Source organism: Mustela nivalis (assembly GCF_964662115.1).
Source record: "Mustela nivalis genome assembly, chromosome: 4".
Lineage (NCBI taxonomy): Eukaryota > Metazoa > Chordata > Mammalia > Carnivora > Mustelidae > Mustela > Mustela nivalis.
Window position 1 is genome coordinate 142,712,334 of NC_139023.1, and position 20,612 is coordinate 142,732,945.

The window sequence follows — 20,612 nt, forward strand, 5'->3', positions numbered from 1 at the left end:
AACCATATATCTCACTTGTCTTTTAAAAGTTTCTTTTTGTATACTAGATTCCCTATGCCACCCTCATTTCTTTTTCCTGTAGATCACCTTATCAAAGAATGGGACATATTTTAAATTGGTGCTTTTTTCTTTTCCCCAAACATTCATTTAGCATTCAAGTTATATTCACACCCAAATCTTGTACTGAAAACCTAGGATGTTAAGTCGATGGCATGAAACAGATACAATAGAGATATCTGTTCTGATTTCGGCAGGGCTGGGAGACCCATCTCCCCAAGCTGCACCCAACTCCCAGTCACCTTCCTGGCTGAACCCCTGTGTCTGGCACAATTTGAAGCTACTGTTTTAAATTGTAGATTACTGAGACTAAAAGATTAGAAAGGGGGGAAAAGAAAAAAAAAAGGAGCAGACAGAATGAACAAGAGAGAAAAAGTGAACTAGCTGGGCAGGATTCAAATCTTAGAACCTTTTGTATGCCAGCACAACTGGCCGATGCCCAGGAACCATGTGCTGAATGGAGGGGTGAGGACAAGGGCTGAGGGGCTATTCATTGGCATTTATGCCATAAGCCAACCTCTTTCTGATTATCCTCCTAGAGTGATAGCTCCACATGGCCAAGGCCTAGACAATGCCTGGCACTTACACATGCTCAGTTAATACTGGCTGAATAAATGTAAGTATGAATGAATAACAAATGAGCTAGCATTTTACACATCACCTATGTTATGTGTTATGCTTTGTGCTGTTTGCATAATTTGTAAGGGATTCATGTGCTAGTAGATTCTTATGAGGTAGGTTATTACTGACTCCATCTTGCATATAATGAAAACGAGTTACAGAGAAGTTCAAATTTGCCTAAAACTATTCAAACCAAGGTCCAGCAAACTCTAAAATACATATTACTGGCTTTAGTGGAACTAGAAATAGCCACTGAATTTTAATTTCAGCTCTTCTACATGCTATTTACAGACTGTACTGCTTCATTTTATGGAAATCATTTTGGTTTTCTGTGCTTCAGTCCCCTTTATGAAAAATGTTGGTAATTAAATATGTTTTCCTGAGTCACTTATGAAGGTAAATTTGATGTAAGGAAGCAAAAGTGTGTTGGAAAAACTTCAGGCTCAAGCTCAATACCCCAAGGTATTACCTACTATCTACTATAATGTTTAGCATGTAGTTGGCTATTTTTAATTTTCTGTCTGACATTAATAGCTTCTAAGTGATAGTTTTTACATGTCATTTTGTACATGCTATGTTTCTGTAGGGCTTTATAACCAAAACGATTTTACACTTTTCCCGAAGGTTCTATGTATAACTAATATTTACAATACACACCCAAGGAATTGTACGGAATATTTTATACTAGAATTTAGTCGAATATCATAATGAACCTAAATGAAAATAATATGGTACCTGATTATTTTATCACATAGTTTTTCTTTTAATGGTATTTGCCTTAATAGAATTTGAATTTTTTAAGCATAGTAATTTTATAGGAAAACTTTGACAGTTTAAGTTGGCAATTCCAAATCAGCCCACTCATTGTGTTCACTAAAGTGTTCTTCCAAAAATAAGTGAGTAGGCTGGCATTGTGTTTTAAACATCAAGCTAATTTTGGTTAATTATATAAATCTAAAAGCCATGGGCAAGGCAGCAATTCAGTCTTACTAGATGATGATCAGTGAAATTGTAAGACAGCTTGCTGAATGATGCACATCAAGCTAATAACCTGAATGCATTGTGTCCAAAAGGACAGTGCCTGGCAGAGCATCAGATAGGAAGCCTTCCCAGTGCTTTAATAAGGGGCTTGTGAAAGCTTGCAAAAGAGGGTACAAAGTTAGAAACAGTAGTAATGGCTCTGATCAGAATTCAAAAACATTAGAGGAAAAAATGGTTACCATGCATAGCTAATAATTCTCTGTTAAATAATGGAAAGCTGGGTTGAGCAGCCTCATGGGCCATCCCTTACTTGCTCCTTATCGCTAGTTTTTGTTTAAATAGAATGAGAGTGCCACATTATGTGGGGCTTTCATTTAAATTAGTTGAAATTAGCATTCTGCCACAAGCAAGCAGGAAATACAGATGCAGAATAAGAATGTGGTGCAGGCAGGAGAGTTTAGAGCACTTGACTCCCTAACCACTTCCCCATTCAGAGAAGAATCATGACTCCCTTTGTACTTGATTGTAAAGTAATAATGGGCAGAAGTTGTGCTAGGAGATTTTTGCTGTAACTGAGTGCAGTTGGATTTATGTTGCTGTCTGTTAAGTAAGCTGAATTTCTTCACATGCTTCCGCAACTGGACATAGATTTCTTTAACCCTGTATTCCATATCATGCCTAGAAAAAGAGCTGAGTACAACTCTTGAGAAAACATTTCTGCACTTGACAGTTGCATAATTTCCTTATCTTGGTTGAACAATCTGTGGTTGTTTCTTGGGTTTATTCAGGAGAGAGGTTCATCCCTCCTCCATCCACATTCCGCTGAATGAGCCAAGAATGACTATTCAGGCTATTATTTTATTTCATAAAATAACAAATTTGACTGAACTTTCTCTTTTCAGTGACCATATGGTCATCCTGAAGATCCATGCTATTATTTGTAGAAGTGAATCACAGAGAATTTCTGTTGCTCTAGAATCCAAATGATTGATCATCTATAAATCAGATTATTTTCCTCAGCTCTGTATGACCTGATTTTTACTGACCTATACATTCAAGAGGGGCTGGTTGAAAGTACCCCCAGAAGACAACAGAGACACTTAAAAGTCACTCATCGTAGCCAAGTCTTTTAAAGTGATTGCTGGTTCACTCTGGTACTGTTATCAACTGGCTTTAAAATAGTATAATCTTAACAGTTCAGCATCCCCCAGCCCAAAATTGTATTTCTGTTCATCGTGGTCTTTTATCAGTTTTGAATACTGGCAGAAATTTAAATAACAGAATTCTTTGTGCCACACACACCCCTAGGCTTGTCCGGCAATGTCACTTAAGATGAAGAAAAAATTTCTCCAATAATTCTTATTTAACACATTGCTTTGCAGCTCTAATAGTCACATGTTAATTAGAAAACAAATGATGCATAAAATTTCTTCTGTTTTTAATCATCTGTTCAAATACACATTGTAAAATCATTCTTTGAATTAAACTAACATGTTGATATTTTCCTCTAGATTAAATTCTGTGAGAAATACACATTGTAAAATCATTCTTTGAATTAAACTAACATGTTGATATTTTCCTCTAGATTAAATTCTGTGAGAAATAAACATGTTTTATAACATAGTATGTTCTTAAATAGATTGATAGAAATTATACGAGAAACCATCACACTTTTTAAAGTAACAGTATATTTGACTTGTCCTGTCTCCACATGGGAGAGACAGAGAAGCAGCTGCAGTATCTGCCCATGGAGGGAGGAGGATTTTAATTTCAAAAGATGAAGTATGTATGCTTCCTCCCCTGCCTTTTCTATAAACCAGGCTTCTTGTTTCTCTTATTGATACCATTAGACTCTATAACTTCACTCTCATTCTTCAGAAGAGTTGGTTTTTTTTTTTTTTTTTTGTATTCCATAATGCAAGTTACAGATTAGAAGGACCTGAGCACTTTTTAAAAAATTTAATTTAATTTTTTCAGTGTTCCAAGACTCATTGTTTATGCACCACACCCAGTGCTTCATGCAATACGTGCCCTCCATAATACCCACCACCAGGCTCACCCATCACCCCACCCCCCTCCCTTCCAAAACCTGAGCACTTTCTAATGTATTCATCCCATGATAAAGGCTGCAATGAGGCAGAAATCATTTCTTTCCTCGGTCTCTTCTGACATCCTCAGTTCATTTTTTGGCGTGGTGTATTCCCATGACACTTGCAGAGTAGGACTCTCAGAGCTGCCATCGCTCACATCAAGGGAGCTCGGCCTTGGAAATGAACCACGTGTTACATAATCCTGAGAGCTAGAAAGGGAATTGGCTTTGGAGTTTTATGAACCCAAGTTCAAGTCTACCTCTGCCAGGTACCTGCTCTGTAACCAGAGGTAGTTCTGTTTTGCTTCTCCTGGGCCTGAGTTTCTCATCCATGGAATGAGAACAGTAACCAATAACAGGAAGACTTGTTTGTAGAATTAAATAAAAGAATGCATGTAAAGCCTCTGACCCCTCAGTGCTCTTGGGTTCAGCACATGTTAAGCTTCCTTCTTCCTGCCCTTGAAGGTCAGGTTTGGATAGTGGCTTGGGATTATAGTGCTATGGGCCAGTGTGCCATCTGATGGCAGAAGGCACTAATTGGAGCCCTGCATGTAAGTGTAAAATAAAAGCTTGGCCCACAAGATAGAAAATCATGGATGCTTTCACCTTCCTTGCTGGTCAGAAGGCTGTACCAGTAAGTATCCTTGACTGTAAGATAGATCAGCAGGAATCCTTATTAGTAAACAACCTGAATGTATTTATTTCCTTACCTGATTTGTTGCAAAAATGAAACAACTCTGTCATTCCTCTAGGTAAAAGTAAAGATCACTGAATCAGTACCTAGACTTGATTCTGCCTTGACTGATCTTTATAAACTCAGACACGGTCATTTGTCCTTTGGCTCATTTATTCATATATTTATGTTTGCAAATGTGTATTGAGTATTAATTTATGTCACATCTTTTGCTCAGGACCCGAAGATTAGAAGGCCAGTCTCTACTTTCAAGGAGTTCATAGGCTCATGGGGGATGTATATGCATGCAAAGAGGAGCTGGGAATAAATACTGGTAGACATATATCCACAGGAGCCCTCCTCAGTGCTCCTTTAAAAGTGCCCAGACTCTTCACTTCTGCCTTGTCCCATTCTTCTTTACAGGCTTCTCTCTCACGTGGTCGAGGATCAACAAAGTATTTCCTAAAGTGAATTTAATTGGTATGGAAATACCTTGGAAGTAGTAATTACTCACATGGTTAGAGATGGCCTGGTAACTGTCCTCATCCTCACTTGTCCCCTGTGTGACCCAAAAAGGTTCATGTCCTTTTGAATTTCTATCGTCACTACTGTTAAAGATCGAATAATGTTTTACCAGAAATTGATGTAATCAAATATGAATTAATGAACTAAGTCATTTGTTGTCTAAGCAGCAGTTATGAATTAACCAAGAATTGAATTATAAGTTGTTTTTTATAGTATAGACTGCATAATTTTTAGCATTTTTCTCGCTGTATTGTGGAAAAAGAAAAATTCTGAGTGCCTTCTGCCAGTTGGATTACAGAAAGAGGTAGATAGGAACTGAATATAAAACTAAATGCGGGCGCCTGGGTGGCTCAGTGGTTAAGCCGCTGCCTTCGGCTCAGGTCATGGTCTCAGGGTCCTGGGATCGAATCCCGCATCGGGCTCTCTGCTCAGCAGGGAGCCTGCTTCCCTCTCTCTCTCTCTGCCTGCCTCTCCGACTACTTGTGATTTCTCTCTGTCAAATAAATAAATAAAATCTTTAAAAAAAAAAAACAAAAAAAAAACTGTAAATGCAATTCAGCTGAAAAACAGCACTCAGCTGAATTTGAGGTAGTTAATACTTAAATTTCTTGATAGTCTTTTAAGATTAAGAGACTTGTCAGAGCAATCACAATGGGAAAAACACTGAGAGTTCTTATGGTTATTGTCACTCTTGGGTTTCTCTTATCAGTGGGTTCTTTTCGAAAATATCCCTTAGCATGAAGGAAACCCTATTTATAAACCTTAAGCATTATATGCCTGATATAATTTATTTAAAAATTTAATGTTCTTTTGAAAAAAACTCATCAATTTTGCAATGTTATAATTTCTATAGAAGTAAGACTGTGACTTGACGGTGCTTATATTTTTCTGATCCTTGCAGTATGGCTAACAGTGGTTTACCTGACCATAGTCTTAAGAAAGTTACTTAATTTTTAATTGCTAAAAGTTATCTCCTTCCTTCACATGCTGCTGCTTATCTCTAAAATGACCCAATTATTCTTTTTAATGTTTACTTCTTTCAAGTGCTAGATGTTTTCACTTGTAGCACATAGGACATTTAAAGGAATCTTTCCTTGTAGTTCACTAGGTATGGTGGATTTATTTTCTCAATTATGTGTTTCCTTCCTTTTCCTTCTAACCTCATCTCTCACTTCTTTGTTGTTTTCTTTTCCTCAGATTCCCTATGAAGTCCCTCAGCTCTTGGCCTTCCAGGCCATCCCCTTTGTTTCTCTTCTTAGTCTTGTCAATCCTCTTTTTCCTCTACCACCGTGTTCCACCTATGTCCATCTTGTATCCCTTCTTTGCTTCTCTTTACCTATCCCTGTCTCTCCTGGACTTTATCTTCCCTCCCTCATTACCACCCTTGAATTCTTTAGACTACTCTTGCCAGATGAGTTTTAGGCAGTTTCCTGGTATTTCTTCCCTTTGGATATCTACACCCAGCCATGTACATACTGACTTTAATTCGGGACTTTCTTCTTTGTTTCCTTGCTCCTTCCCAGCAAGGGCTTTGTTACCCTCCTCTCTGCATTCTACTGACTTGCTCAGTGAGTGTTTGTGGACGAAATAGCCTACTTGACATTTTTACTTCTGTCCCTACTGCATGTACTCTTATGCTGTAAGATATTTAAGGCTTGCCTGCAGTATTTATCTTGAACAAATTTCCTTTTAATTGCGCTACTATAGAAAATAGTTCTATTTTTAATTGTTGTCTGAGCCTACCATATTGTAAACAAATAATCTATAGGATACCTGGGTGGTTAATTCTGTTAAGTGGCAGACTCTTGATTTTTGGCCCAGATCATGATCTCAGAGCCAGGCTCCACTCTGGGCCAGGGCCTGTTAAAGATTCCCTGTTTCCCTCTCCCTCTGTCCCTCCTACCACTACCACCCACACCGTGGCTCACCTGCCTGCTCTGTCCCTTTCTGGGAAAAAAAACAAAATAATAATAATTTAAAAGGCATATTCAGAAACATTAATGAAAACTTTTAGGTGTTAAAATGTCACGTATACTTCAAGGCCCCCACCTTAAGTTTTACTGCTTAAAATGAATTAATATCTTCCTATTTTATTCTCATGTTACCATTTTTCTCTATATATTATAACATTAATGAATATTATATATGTCTATATGTACATGTATCTGTGCTGCCCTCTTAGTTCCTTAAAAGGACAGGAATCATCTTTACATTTCCCAAAGCATTCAGCATGATATCCCACATAGCACAGATACTTGTTGAATGTTTGTTATACTGAATTGAGAGGTGGAAAGAATATTAAAAAACGAAAACCCCAAGAACATTGATACTGAACACATCTCTTCATAAGGCATAAGAAACAAACCCAAAGCAAAGAGTGGGGCTTAAAGTGAGAAAAGCACAAGGTATAGGACATATCTCAGAAAACACTGATTTTTAAAGCTTTCAAATATGTAATGAGTACTTGAATGTTTTGCAGCTAAGTTTTCATAACTGAGAAAGAGAAAATATAAATAAAAATATTTGGTAATGACTGAAAGTGTTTAAGTGCACATAAAGTGCTCATTTTTTTAATTAAGAAAGGACACAGAGTAATTACAATAATATGTAAAACTGTAGAATGTGTTTAATTATCTTTGAATTGAAACTTTTGTTTCAATTAAATATAATTTACTACAGTTCACATAGTTATTCCTGCATTTGCATATAACCACAGGCATTAGTTTTATGGTGGAAAATAGAAAAATGCCTTCTCTCATCTCTCACCCTCTTTTTTCTCATGGGATTAACTGGCTAGTGTCACAGGACTGTTTCCTTTCATTTTGGAATTGCAATTAAACAAAGGGATAAAAGAGAAAACAGGGGGAGGTCAAAACCATGACAGCTTGATTTTAGAGAATAAGAATAAGAAATAAGAATAAGAATAAGCGGGGCGCCTGGGTGGCTCAGTGGGTTAAAGCCTCTGCTTTCAGCTCAGGTCATGATCCCGGGGTCCTGGGATTGAGCCCCACATCAGGCGCTCTGCTCAGCAGGGAGCCTGCTTCCTCCTCTCTCTCTGCCTGCCTCTCTGCCTACTTGTGATCTCTCTCTGTCGAATAAATAAATAAAATCTTTAAAAAAAAAAAGAAATAAGAATAAGAAATAATAAGAATAAGAAAAAATGAAGTATCCCTGGGAGAAGAAGGGAAGGACACTCACAGTGGAATTCTCAAGGAAATGGTTCAAGCAGGGACCTGCAGCTCTGACCCAGGGAGCACAGGTAGCCAGGGACTCAGAGAGTTTCTCCTTCAGCTCACTGTTTTTCCCCCACTAGCCTTCACCCCTTCTCTCAAACACATTTTAATAATGAAAAATTAGCATGAAAGGGGAGTTAATGCACATATGAATCTGTTTCTCCTGCCGTAATATGAGGAAATTACCAGAGGAGCTCTCCTATACGTGCTCTAAAACAATTAATTCAGTGGCTTGTTATACAAGGCTTTTCGGCCCAATATATCTGAAAGCCTTATCCCATGCTTGTTACAGGCAGACCTCAGCGATATTGTGCAGGTTCGGTTCCAGACCACCGCAATAAAGCAAATATTGCAATAAAGCAAGTGAAGTGAATTTTTGGTTTCCCAGTTCATATAAAAGTTATGTTTACACAATACCTCAGCCTATGAAGTGTCAGTAGCATCATGTCTTAAACAAAGTACATACCTTAAGTAAAAAAAATACTCTCTTGGTAAGAAAAGAAAATGCTAACCATCATCTGAGCTTTCAGTGAGTCATGATCTTTTTGCTGGTGGAAGGCCTTGCCTCCCTGTTGATGCCTGTTGACTAATCAGGATCGTGGCTACTGAAAGTTGGGGTGGCTCTGGCAATTTCTTAAAATGAGACAAGAGATTTGTCCCATTCATTGCCTCTTCCCTTTACAAATGTAGTGCGCAATGCACTAAATGTGCTTTTACTCACAGTAGAACATCTCTCAGAATTGGAGTCTGTCCTCTCAAACCCTGCTGCTGCTCTCCCAGCTGAGTTTATGGAATATTCGAAATCCCTTGTTGCCATTTCAACAATCTTCACTGCAGGAGATTTCATCTCAAAAACCCATTTTCATTGCTCATCCATCAGAAACCATTCCTCATCTGTTAGTTTTATCATGAGATGGCAGAAATTCAGTCCCAGCTTCAGGCTCCACTTCCAGTTCTCTTGGCATTTCCACCACATCTGCGGTTGCTTCCTCCACTGAAGTCTTGAACCTTCAGTTTGTAAGAAGCACAATACCTGCAAAACACAGTAAAGCAGAGTGCACTAGAACAAGGTGTGCCTACATTTCCAAGTACATTAGAGTTTTCTTCGCGTAATTGACATCCTTTTTGGTATTACTCATAACTTTCTTTCCATGTTAACTCTCCTAAGAGAACAGGTAACTGTGTTTATAGACTGAAAGAATGCAGAACGAGTTACTTTTATTTCTCCAGGGACTAGGATAGTGTTAACTCTGATAGTAGTTAGTAAAAAGTACACTTCAGAAAAATTGTGAGGATATATTATGCCTTAAAATCTCTTTGAACAGTTGGTGAAAACTAGATTTATTCTCCCATAGGAACTCAGTGGAATTCTGTTAAAGGATAAGTTTATCTGCTGTTATTAAGTTTTTATTTTTCCTGATGTAAACAGATTATTTTAAGGTAAAAATAAAATATTTTTATCAGTTTGAAGCCAGCTAAAATTACTGCTTTACAAAGTGTTGTAAAGTATGAATGCAATGCTTGATTTGATTCAAGTTAAATTCTTAGTTTGTCTTACATCAAGGATAATAGGTACATATTATATACAAATTTGTCAACATATGCATTGCTTTTCTGAAAAGACTCTGAACCCTTCTGGCTAATAGATGTGAAAGACTTAGGGCTAATAGATTTGAAAGACTTAGGGCTTTGCTTTGCTCATATTTTATTTTTGAATTGTTAGTCATGAATTTTTAGAGTGTATTTTCTCTTTATATAAGTCTTGCATAAAATGCATATTTTTGATAGTTACAGCACTTCCAATAACAGGGAGAAAATGAATTAAAAATTATGCTCATTTAATGTTCTGCTCTCCACCAAATTTGTCTAATTTAATCACTTATTATTTTGCTTGAGAATAACAATTTCTGAAAATTTTCTTCAGTACATTAGGGTGAGATTTAGCTATTTCATAAGGCAAGAAATCAGTCTTGAATTTTGTTTTCCCTTTGGCAGTTCTTGGGCTCAAAATTCAAGATTGGTTTCTTAAACTGGAAAGTTTAAAAAAAAATGAGTAGTTCTTATTTTAGTTAAAGAATACATACTTTGTCTCTTTAAGTAGCAGTGTGAGGTGAGATATAGTAGTCTACATATGTTATGTTCATGTTTATACATATATTTTAAGTTTAAAAATTCAGTGCATTTCTTACCAGATAAAAATTCTTTTTTTTTCTTTTTTAAAAATTTTTATTAACATATATTATTTGCCCCAGGGGTACAGGTCTGTGAATCGTCAGGCTTACACACTGCACAGCACTCACCATAGCACATACCCTCCCCAATGTCCATAATCCAGCCACCCTCTCCATACTCCCCCTCCCCCCAGCTATTTCCCTGACAGAGTCTTAAGAAAAATTGGCCTTTCTTGAGAGGTGAAAAGTTTGGGGTGTAGGTAGGGAGAACCAGGTATTATACAAAACTTCTAAAAATATGTTGTTATATTTATGGTTATCAGTTCATATTTAGTCTTCCCAAGTTATTTGCAATCAGGTTAGGGTCCTCTGAAAATCTTACACATCATTTAGCCAATCTGAATGCAAGCTGTCTTCAACTTAAAAAATAAATTATATTTCAAAACTTGATTCTGTAACTCCTGTGAAACATTTCCTGAAAGATACTTTCTTAACTAAATAATGTTATTCATAGCAGGGTTCCATCTCTGGGTGCTGGGAGTCTGTTTTTCTTTCCTTTTAGAAAACACACTTTGGCTCCCAGGAAGGTAATTCATATGGAGACCAAATTTGTGGGTTTTCCTTTTATGAGGTCCTATAGGCGTAGAGCTCTCTGTCTCCTGCCTTCCCAAGTCTTGGCCTTGGCAGTTGGCCTTGGGTGCTGATGACTAGTGTAGCTGCTGCCACAGAGCTCGCAGGATTTCTGGCATGAGTGCTGGGGTGGGGTAGAGGTAATGGGAGCAGCCTTCCGGAGGTCGTGGATTATTTTAAATCTGGACACCATTTGTAAAACTTTTATTTCCTGTTATTCACTTGAATTTTGCAGCACAAATAAAAGAACACATATAATTTTGATGTAGATTAATTTGTTAGAGATTTGGATACTGTATTATAATATTTAAAATCATGTAATACTTCATATGCCTGTGAGGATGACCCATAACCATGAGGATTCCAAGGCATATTATTTTCTATACGTGATGATTCAGATCGTTTTAATAGTCCTTAAATGTCCCCTGTGGGTACTCATTATCTTGCTTAATATTACAAAGTAACAGACTTGAATTTTTTTTTTAGAGCTGAAATTTAAGCTTTTATTAGAAAATCCCATCTTGTAGGATTTTATGCTAATATTTATCAAAAAAAAATTAGGTGATGCTGATCTTCAAGTTGCTACCATAGATGTGGCTTCCCTAAAAGGTTTGACTTTTAACATATGTTACAGAAGATATCATTTATGATATTTTGATTCCCTTTATAAATGGTATTTATCAAGTCACTGAACACACAGTAGGTTGAGTCTCAACTGTACTTGTAATAGTACACAAACAAATGTAATCAATTATTTTAACTAGAGTAAAAGACAGCTGTCAATACTCTTGAAACTATTTCTGTAAAAGAGAAATTTATCACTGGGCTATGGAATTACTGTTATACACTGTTTCAGTAGTGTGAAAGAAAAAGAGTAAAACTGTTGCCTTCCCTTATACCTCTGTGAAGTGTTACCCCAAGTTTCTCTTGAATAAAGAGTAGGAAGTTGTGGTACACTTTAAGAATGACTAAAATGTGTTTCTCAGGAAGAGCCAATTGCTACTGGGATTGTGGGAAAGGGAGGGTGCCCATACCCATCTACGCTCATCCAGCACCACTTGAGAAACATACACCTTAATGGAACTGTTGTTACCAGACTCTAGTCTTTTATCTAGTTTTGGGTATGTCTTGCTGGGACTCTGCCTGCCATTAGGAAGAAGAAATCCCTGTCCCAGTAATACTGCCTTTATTCCTTTAACTCTTACACAAGGTCTTTTAACTTTGTGCAACTGAGTGATAAGAGTAAACTCTGCCATCTTTGGTCTTTCATTACTATGTTCTGGGTCTACCTCAAGATCTATAAAATGCACACAAGACCCATTACATCAGACTCGTAGTTAAAACACTCCAAAACCACAGTTAAATATATACAAATTAGTCAGAATCTGCATTTACTAATTTCTATGCAGAATTCAAGGAGTTAATAGGGAATCGTCAGCAAAATAGCATCTCACTCAAGAAATATTCTTAGGTCAAACATATTAAGACTGCCTTAAAATGTTCACAGTGAGGATCCTAAGGCTCTGAGGTGAAAATCTTCCATTAGATTCACTGTATTCTGTATGTTTTAGAATGATTTTAATACTAGTTTTAGGGGGAAAATGGGATTTATGAATAAAATTCAAATAGTAGCACAAAATTTCATAGGACAAATTATCTCATTTTTATTGCAATCATTTTATATTAATCATAGTTGATATGCTTATTTAAATAAGCCTATGATGGACTATTTTTCCCTACTTCAGGAATTACAGATTGAATTAGAAATTTGTTCAGAGTTGTTTGGTATCTGTTGACTCTTGGAAACTCCAGATTTTTTTTCTATTAGTTGTGTGAATGGCATATGGCAATATCAATTATTTTCACTTTATCTCAAATTTTTAATTGGTTTATAAAAAGATTAGCTTTATACTTTATTAAAAAAATAGAATTTCTCAGCTCCTTTTCATTTAAATTTTGAAAATAAAAGTAAGCAAAACTTTCTAGCTTAATTTTAGATCTCAACAGATTATTTTCTGACCCTGCAAGTATACAATAGAAAATTCCTTCTCCTGCCCTAACAAATCCTTTCCCTACCTTTAATTTCTCACACTTACCATTTTCTAATGATCTTTCCGGTTAGCAAGGCTGCAATTATTTCAACTAATAAATAGTCTTCTCTGCTCAGAAAATAAACCATGAACTTAAAGGCATACCTCAGAGCCATATTCCTTCCCTCTGTCGCAAATTTATTTTTACCATTATTTTCCCATTTCTTTCTTGGAAATGCCTGCCATTTTTAGGCAACTTTTCTGACTAAGCTTGTATATATCCACCTTTCTAGGACTCCAATAAATTGCCGTTTGTCTCCGTGAACACCATCTGCTCTCAGCAGCAGTTCCCTTGAAACACTTACCATATTCGGAAAGTTTATGCTGTTTCCAGCTACCTAGTTTTTTTTGAAAGGTTTATTTTTCTCCCTTTCCTTTCTCACCTGCATTAACTTTACTTTTTTCCCACAAACTGGCTTTCTGTTATCTGTATTGAACATGTTGGCTGGCTTTTCTCTGCACCTGATGGGGTCTGGACTGAGCCACTCCCAAGCCTAGAGTAAGGTTTCAAGTGTCCCTGGACAAGACAGGGGGCCTCCCTGCGTGAGAAGAGATTCCAGGTTTATCTGCCCCCCTCAGTGACCCAGTCAAGGCCAGCTACCTGTCTCTTGCTCTGGAGCTTGGCTCTCTGCTACCTGGTTTCCAAGGGTCTCACTGAATTGAAACATTTCCATTAGAACTTGGAGCATTTCTGCCCTTACTGGCCCCAGCTGGTTGCCCAGTGCTTTCCTAGCATGCCTTCTCGGCCTCTCATTCTTCTCTTTTGGCTTCCTGACCATCTTCCTGTCTCAGCGCCTTCTCAGTACTGTATTTTAAAAAGTTATACTGCTGACCATATTCTTTAAAGCATCATGAAATTTGCCTAGGTAGAAGTACATGTGCATACACACATTTGCATTATGTTGTGTGTGGAAATATTTTATATTAATCTCTCTCTGCTGGAGAGTGCATATAGTATATATGTACTGTTTCAAACACTAGAAAGAGAATATTGGTGTAGATTTCAAAATTTATAGAGCAGGGGCACATGGCTGGCTCTGTAGATTATACATCTACCTTTGGCTCAGATCATGGCCCCTGGGGTCCTTAGAGGATCCCCGCATCGGGCTCCCTGCTCAGGGGGAGTCTGCTTCTTCCTCTTCCTCTGCCCTTCCCCCTCATTGCTTTTGCTCACTCTCACTCACTCTTTTTCCCAAATAAATAAAATCTTTATTAAAAAAATTTATAGGGGTGCCTGGGTGGCTCAGTGGATTAAGCCTCTGCCTTCAGCTCAGGTCATGATCTCAGGGTCCTGGGATTGAGCCCCGCATCGGGCTCTCTGCTCAGCAGGGAGCCTGCTTCCTCCGCTCTCTCTCTCTGCCTGCTTCTCTGCCTACTTGTGATCTCTCTCTGTCAAATAAATAAATAAAATCTTTAAAAAAAATTTATATTGCAAGCAAGGGTTGATTGTATAGTTTTAATTGAGGACATATGTAGTGTCCTTGAAATCACATCCAGACATCTAGCAGTCCTAGTTCTGAGACACTGAAATTAAACATAGGAATTTATCAGGTTGGTATCAGTTGACTGTCCCATTTCTCATCTGGCAGCAGTATAAGGCAGGAAGACATTTTTGAAACAAGGTGGACCTAAATGACTTCTATCCCCTTCTTGCCTTGTCGGTTACAACTGAAGAAATGCCCTTCCTTCCTCAACTTCTTCACCAACTTTCATCACTGAAATCTTTTTTCCCCACAAACTGCATTGGAACTACTTCTGACCACTAAACAATGTCCTATTTGCTTTGATATCTATGCCATTTGCCTTGTTTTAAAAGCCTTTTTCATCTCTTCTCAGATCTTTTCCAAAAGGGAAAGCCTAACTTATAAAACTTTTAAGAAAAGCTTCTGTAATTGCTTTTATGAACATCAGGGAAATTTTGATGTTAACAGTTGTCTTTAATAAGTACAGCTTTTGCACCCTTAGAAGACAAAAAATTGAGCGTTAAAGCCAGTAGTAAATATGAGTAGCTTTTTCACATCTCACTGAAAGCAAGCAAAGAGTGGTATGTTTACTTACATAATGCCATGGGTATTTACACACACACACACACACACACACACACAAACACACCCAGGACTTAACAATAGAAGTATGTATCTAAATCCTGTTTATGATTCAGTACTCTTGGGAGTACTTTTTTGAATCTTTGTCAGACATAGAAGTGACATCTGGTTAACTGAATCTAGAACTGTCATTTGGTTTTTCTTGCCTTGATATTTTAAGAGACTTTATTTATTTTTTAAGGGAGGAACATAATATGAAACTATTTCAGAAGTTAATACACACAGACATATATTTATTAATATCTGTGTATTTTCCTGTGGAGATTTGTCTGCACCACCAGGCCTTCCACCTCCATTCTGGCACAAGAATATGACCTCCGAATGTCAGGGATTTTAGTGTGTTTTGTTAGCTGATATGTGTCAAAGGCAGAACAGTTGTCTGGCATGTCCTAGGTACTCAGTAATGGAGTTGAATAAATGAAAAGAGGGGGGAAAACAAACTTGGAGAGATACTTGAAGGTAACGACCCCTATTCCTTAGTACCAGAATAGCCCCAGAGATTGGGTGAAGAAGGAGGTCCAAGTGAGCCTAGCTAGAACAGTGGGCTCTGATTAGCTCTTCTGTCTTCTACTCCCAACTACTGGCCCTTTTAATTTAAATTAAGTATTTAAATAATGTTAATATCTGCTCTAATAAGGACCAGATATACCCGCATCCCTGATTTTAGTTGTAGCTTTTTTTTCTCAAAACCAAAGTATGCATGAGAGTAGAGTTGGGACAAGAGGAAGGGGGACAGAGATAGGAAGAGAAAGAGGTAGAGAAAAGGTAGAAGAGGCAGAATATTTGGGGGATTTTTTTTTCCTTGATTTTTCCTTAAGTGTAGGGTAGGGTGCAAAATATCTGGGAAAGGTGGTAGCTAATGAAATAAATACAGCATTTTTATGTGCCCCTCAAGTTGGCCACATAGAATGGCAATAATTCAGTGGCTGTGTGTTAGCACGTATGTGTGCAAATAATCTTAGCTAACCAGAGAATAGCCAGCCTGCAACCTTAAGCTTCAAATATTTTTAGAGGGAGGAAATCAAAGAAACAGCCCCAAACTTCAAACCCTAAGAAAAACAAAGACCCAAAAAAAGTAGTCAGGATTCTGTCATTGTTTTGTTCACGCCAAGTCAGGAAATGAGCATACAGTTTGGTTTATTAAAGTTATTTAAAAAATAGCTTTTTCACTTAAAAGTAAAAGTAATCAAATTGATCAGAAAAAAAATGAAGAAAAATATATAACAACAGATTTTTAAATCTTAACCAAAATTGGTAGAAGGGAGAATATAGTGACAGAAAGGAATTTAGCAGGCTGGGTTGGGGATAACTAGTATTTAACTTCACCCCAGTACTTCCGTGTGTTACCTTGAAGGCCTAGAGCTGCCATACTTAGTAGAGTTCTATTACCCACGTGGTAGTAAATGATCATTTTACTGAATTTCAAAGGCTGTTCTATTCTATGTTTTTATTAAAGCCAGAGGCTATACATGGATCCATTACATAATAAATTCCTGATTTTTCAGGTCAAAAATGGTTGAAAAACACCTATTTCATATGACTGAATCCTACAAATTGTGCTTGAGTGGGAGAATTTTTGAAAGGGAGTTAGTTCTGTGGGGAGTAGGGGCAACTGTTGGAATTTAACAGCATTGATTCGTCAGTCCTGAAGGGTGTGGGGACAAGGTAGGAAAGGTGTCTCTGAATTTCTCTGCAGATTCAGTCATCTAAACCTTCTGACTAGTGCTCTTTGGTTTCTCCTACCTAAAGCCTCTGCTATTTTCTTTTCTTTTCTTTTCTTTTTTTTTTTAAGATTTTATTTATTTATTTGACAGACAGAGATCACAAGCAGGCAGAGAGGGAAGCAGGCTCCCTGCTGAGCAGAGAGCCCAACAAGGGGCTCCATCCCAGGACCCTGGGATCATGACCTGAGCCGAAGGCAGAGGCTTTAACCCACTGAGCCACCCAGGTGCCCACCCCCTTTTGAAGATTTTATTTATTTATTTGAGACAGAAAGAGTAAGAGAGAGAGTACAAGCATGGGGAGGGTGCAGAGGGAGAGAGAGAAGCAAACTCCCCACTGAGCAGGGAGCCCAACAAGGAGCTCAATTCCAGGATCCCGGGATCATGACCCAAGCTGAAGCGGACGCTTAACCAACTGAGCCACCTAGGCGCCCCACCTCTGCTATTTTCTTCCCAGAAAATTCTTAATGAAAAATACCTGAACGGCAGCACATAGCGACACTGCAGAAGATTTTTGCATGTGTGTGTATATGTGTCTCCTCTTCAGTGTGTGTGTGTGTGTGTGTGTGTGTGTGTGTGTGTTTGTGTGTGTCTTATTTTCAGAGCTTACCAGTGAGGCTGGTCTTTCCCCTGAGTAGCATTTTGCAGTGCTGACTGAATCAGGTCTTTTGATGCCTGCCAACAGCATCCAGGTACAAGTCATGCTGCCTTTTAGCACAATAAGGACAAAAGTTGCTTTTTTCGTGTGTGTGGTTATACTGTAGGCTTCCATAAAGAAAACCCCTGATGACTAGAAGAGTATTTTTTTATATGTTATAAGCTAATGTGTGTATAAGAAAGATTTTTTTTTTTTTCTGATAGAATCCTTATATTTTCACTGAAAGATCCATCTCAGAGTATTGAGCTGACCTGGAAGCAATAATGTTATTTCAAAATTATAGAATGAACTCTAAGAAAGTAAGTTTATTACTCAGGAACTTTTTTCCAATTTTTTCTAACTCTCCATTGATTTCTCACTTATTATTGAAAACTGAAATGTTAAAGAATGAATTTATTTAATTCCATTAATTATAACCACTCTTTAGGACTTTGATATCTATCAGATGAAGCTGCTAATTTTAATATTTTGAAGGGTGCCAACTCTACTCAAAGTCAGATATTGAGTAGATTTAAAGTAAATATGGCAGGATGTCGTGTCAGCAAAAATACCGTCACATTGTCATTTATAGATTTTTGAGTGAGCTTCTATAAACCTATCACATGTACATTCATGAAATAATGAGGGATATCCCTTTATTCTATGTGAAGAAACTTAGGATGAGGCAGGTAGAATAGGAGGTTGCAAGTTCTTACAAAAGCCTCGGTAATCTCCTGTCCAAGTCTTGAATAGCACCAGTGCAGTGGAATTGAGCTGGTGAATCAGACGGTGATACCAGTGGCAAGGAAAATGATAATTTCCAGGATGTAAGAAAAAACACTCAGGGAAAAAGCAGTTTGGAGCTTTGACTCATTAATTAAATGTATAGAAAGACGCCGTCTTCTACTGCACAGAAAGGCCATGGTGAAGCATGTTTTGCATCAACTTTTTTGAAAACATGGTAAACAGAACACACTTTGACCAGTCATTTCTAAATAACTCAGGTTCAAGGTCCATAGCTAGGTTCAGTACTCATTAGTACTCAGTGTCTCGTCCCATCTGTATCAATATCTAGGTCTGCATCTTAACATAAGGATAGTTAACATTCAGGGTAAAAAGTTAAATCATGTGTACTATATATAGTATGTTTTCGAAAGCAAAGTTACTGTAATTAAAAACACTCAAGCAAGGGTTTTGTAGTAGTCTCTTTAAAACATGCTTTATATGCTCAAGCAAGCATTTAAAGGTAATCTTAAAACATACTTCATAAAATACTGACCCACAGATGATGTGATAAGTTTCTTATTTATTTCCAGAGGATTCTAGATAGCTAACTTATGATGTATAATACATTCACATATGCCAGTGATCACAGAAGCAAAATAAAATATGTAAGCACATTTTTTAGCCCATGTCTTAGCAGCCAGTGATTGACATGTACATGCTTAACAAATATTTCTGGATATAATTTGATGTTAGGTCTTTTTAGAGACTCTGCATATGCTTAAGTGTATTATCCTACCAGGTATAGTTTTATAAGAAGGGGATTTCCCTGAATTTAGAAACTTCTTAATAGAAATCTGTGGAATGCTTTTCACATCATTATGGCTTATATATGTGTTTTCTGTATGCATAAAATTAATCATCCCTAAAGTCAATGTTGTCAACCATGATAACATCCCAGGGGTCAACCTTAAGTCTTAACTCTCTTGGTGGCATTTGATGCTGTTGACCTTCCACTGAAGCGCTCCTCCCTTTCTTGCTAAGTCTGGGTTATCTTGCCTTCTTGCCCCGACCCCCCACACTCCCTGGGTCCCTCCTCCCCCGCCTCAGGTTTATTTATTGAGTTTGACTGACTAACCAGAAATGTTTGTTTTCTGTAGATTTCCACTTGTGATCTTTTCTCCTCATTTCAACTTCTCCCTGGGCGAATTCATTCATTGTTCTGTGAATAAAATCTAGAGTCCTTGCTGTCCAAGAATAACCTATCTTGGGGCAACTGGGTGGCTCAGTGGGTTAAGCATCTGCCTTCAGCTCAGGTCATGATCTCAGAGTCCTGGAATCAAGTCTCACGTTGGGCTCCCTGCTCAATGGGCTCCCTCTGCTGTTGCCCTGCTTGTGCTCCTTGCTCACTTGCTCTCTGTCAAGTAAATCTTTCAAGTTATGTTCCACCCTTGCTTTTGTCAAATGGGCTTTTTGTGCTTGTACTATCTATTGGTTCTTTCTTTTCTTCCAGTTCATCTGGTCTTTTTGCTTTCATTGTCTGTATTGTACACATTGAAAATCATAATCAAGTCACTTTTATTACGACCCTTAACATGGTAGATTTTTGTATCCACCTCCATTTTCCAGGCCACATTTTCAGTTGTCTACCAGATATTTCCACTCAGTATCCTACAGTCATCCTAACTAGTTAATCTAGTGTGAGAGACCCTCCATGATTTGGGCCATTTTTCACACTTTTCTCTAGAATGTGTTCCTTGAGTTTGGAGCCTAGTACATTTTGGCATTGTCTGGACGTTTTACTAGGTGCAGCTCATTTTTGAATTTGGATTTATTTTTAAGCCATGGATGACTCTTATCATGTAAGACTAATATTTACCAATCTCTAGGTCTTATGTACCCTACTCAATTTTAAACTTATTGAGAGTAGAAGCCATTTGTAATCTTTATATTCTCAGAAGGATTTTCACATAGCTTGTATTTAGTAAAATCATTTGATTAAAATGATTCATTAATAATATGGTGGCCTATAATTACATTTGACTGTTTTCTTTGCTTTGTTAAAAAATACATTTTAATCTAGATTTAAATATTTTTGTCTATTTTCCAAAAATAGGTTTTGCATATTTTGATGAAATGCTAATTTGTCTAGTTATAGTTTAAGGAGAAAAAGTTACTCAAATGCCCTCCTAATATAGATCCTTATTTCCAAAATGAAGTTCCACCCCTAGTAGTGTGGGCTTCAGTTTGCTGTGATCCAAAATACTTCTACCTTTTTTTCTTTTAGGTCTATGTCAAGATATTTTTCTGCGCTGGTGAAGCTATGCTTCCTTAATATGATTTTAAGTCTTTTGTG

At 37.4% G+C, this 20,612-nt stretch overlaps 1 protein-coding gene and 1 long non-coding RNA gene across 6 annotated transcripts in view; one reads left to right on the forward strand and one right to left on the reverse strand.

Moving 5' to 3' along the window:
• The window catches only part of LOC309863765, a 38,432-nt gene extending 25,165 nt beyond the window's left edge, over positions 1-13,267 (reverse strand). For both annotated transcript variants that reach the window (XR_014311246.1, XR_014311247.1), the window contains exons 1-2: positions 13,077-13,267; positions 8,901-9,212 (exon numbers count right to left, since the gene is read on the reverse strand). This is a non-coding gene — a long non-coding RNA (uncharacterized lncRNA). The remainder of the gene's footprint in view (positions 1-8,900; positions 9,213-13,076) is intronic.
• The window catches only part of NR3C2 (nuclear receptor subfamily 3 group C member 2), a 337,335-nt gene that overhangs the window by 139,087 nt on the left and 177,636 nt on the right, over positions 1-20,612 (forward strand). The gene's annotated exons all lie outside the window — the stretch shown is intronic.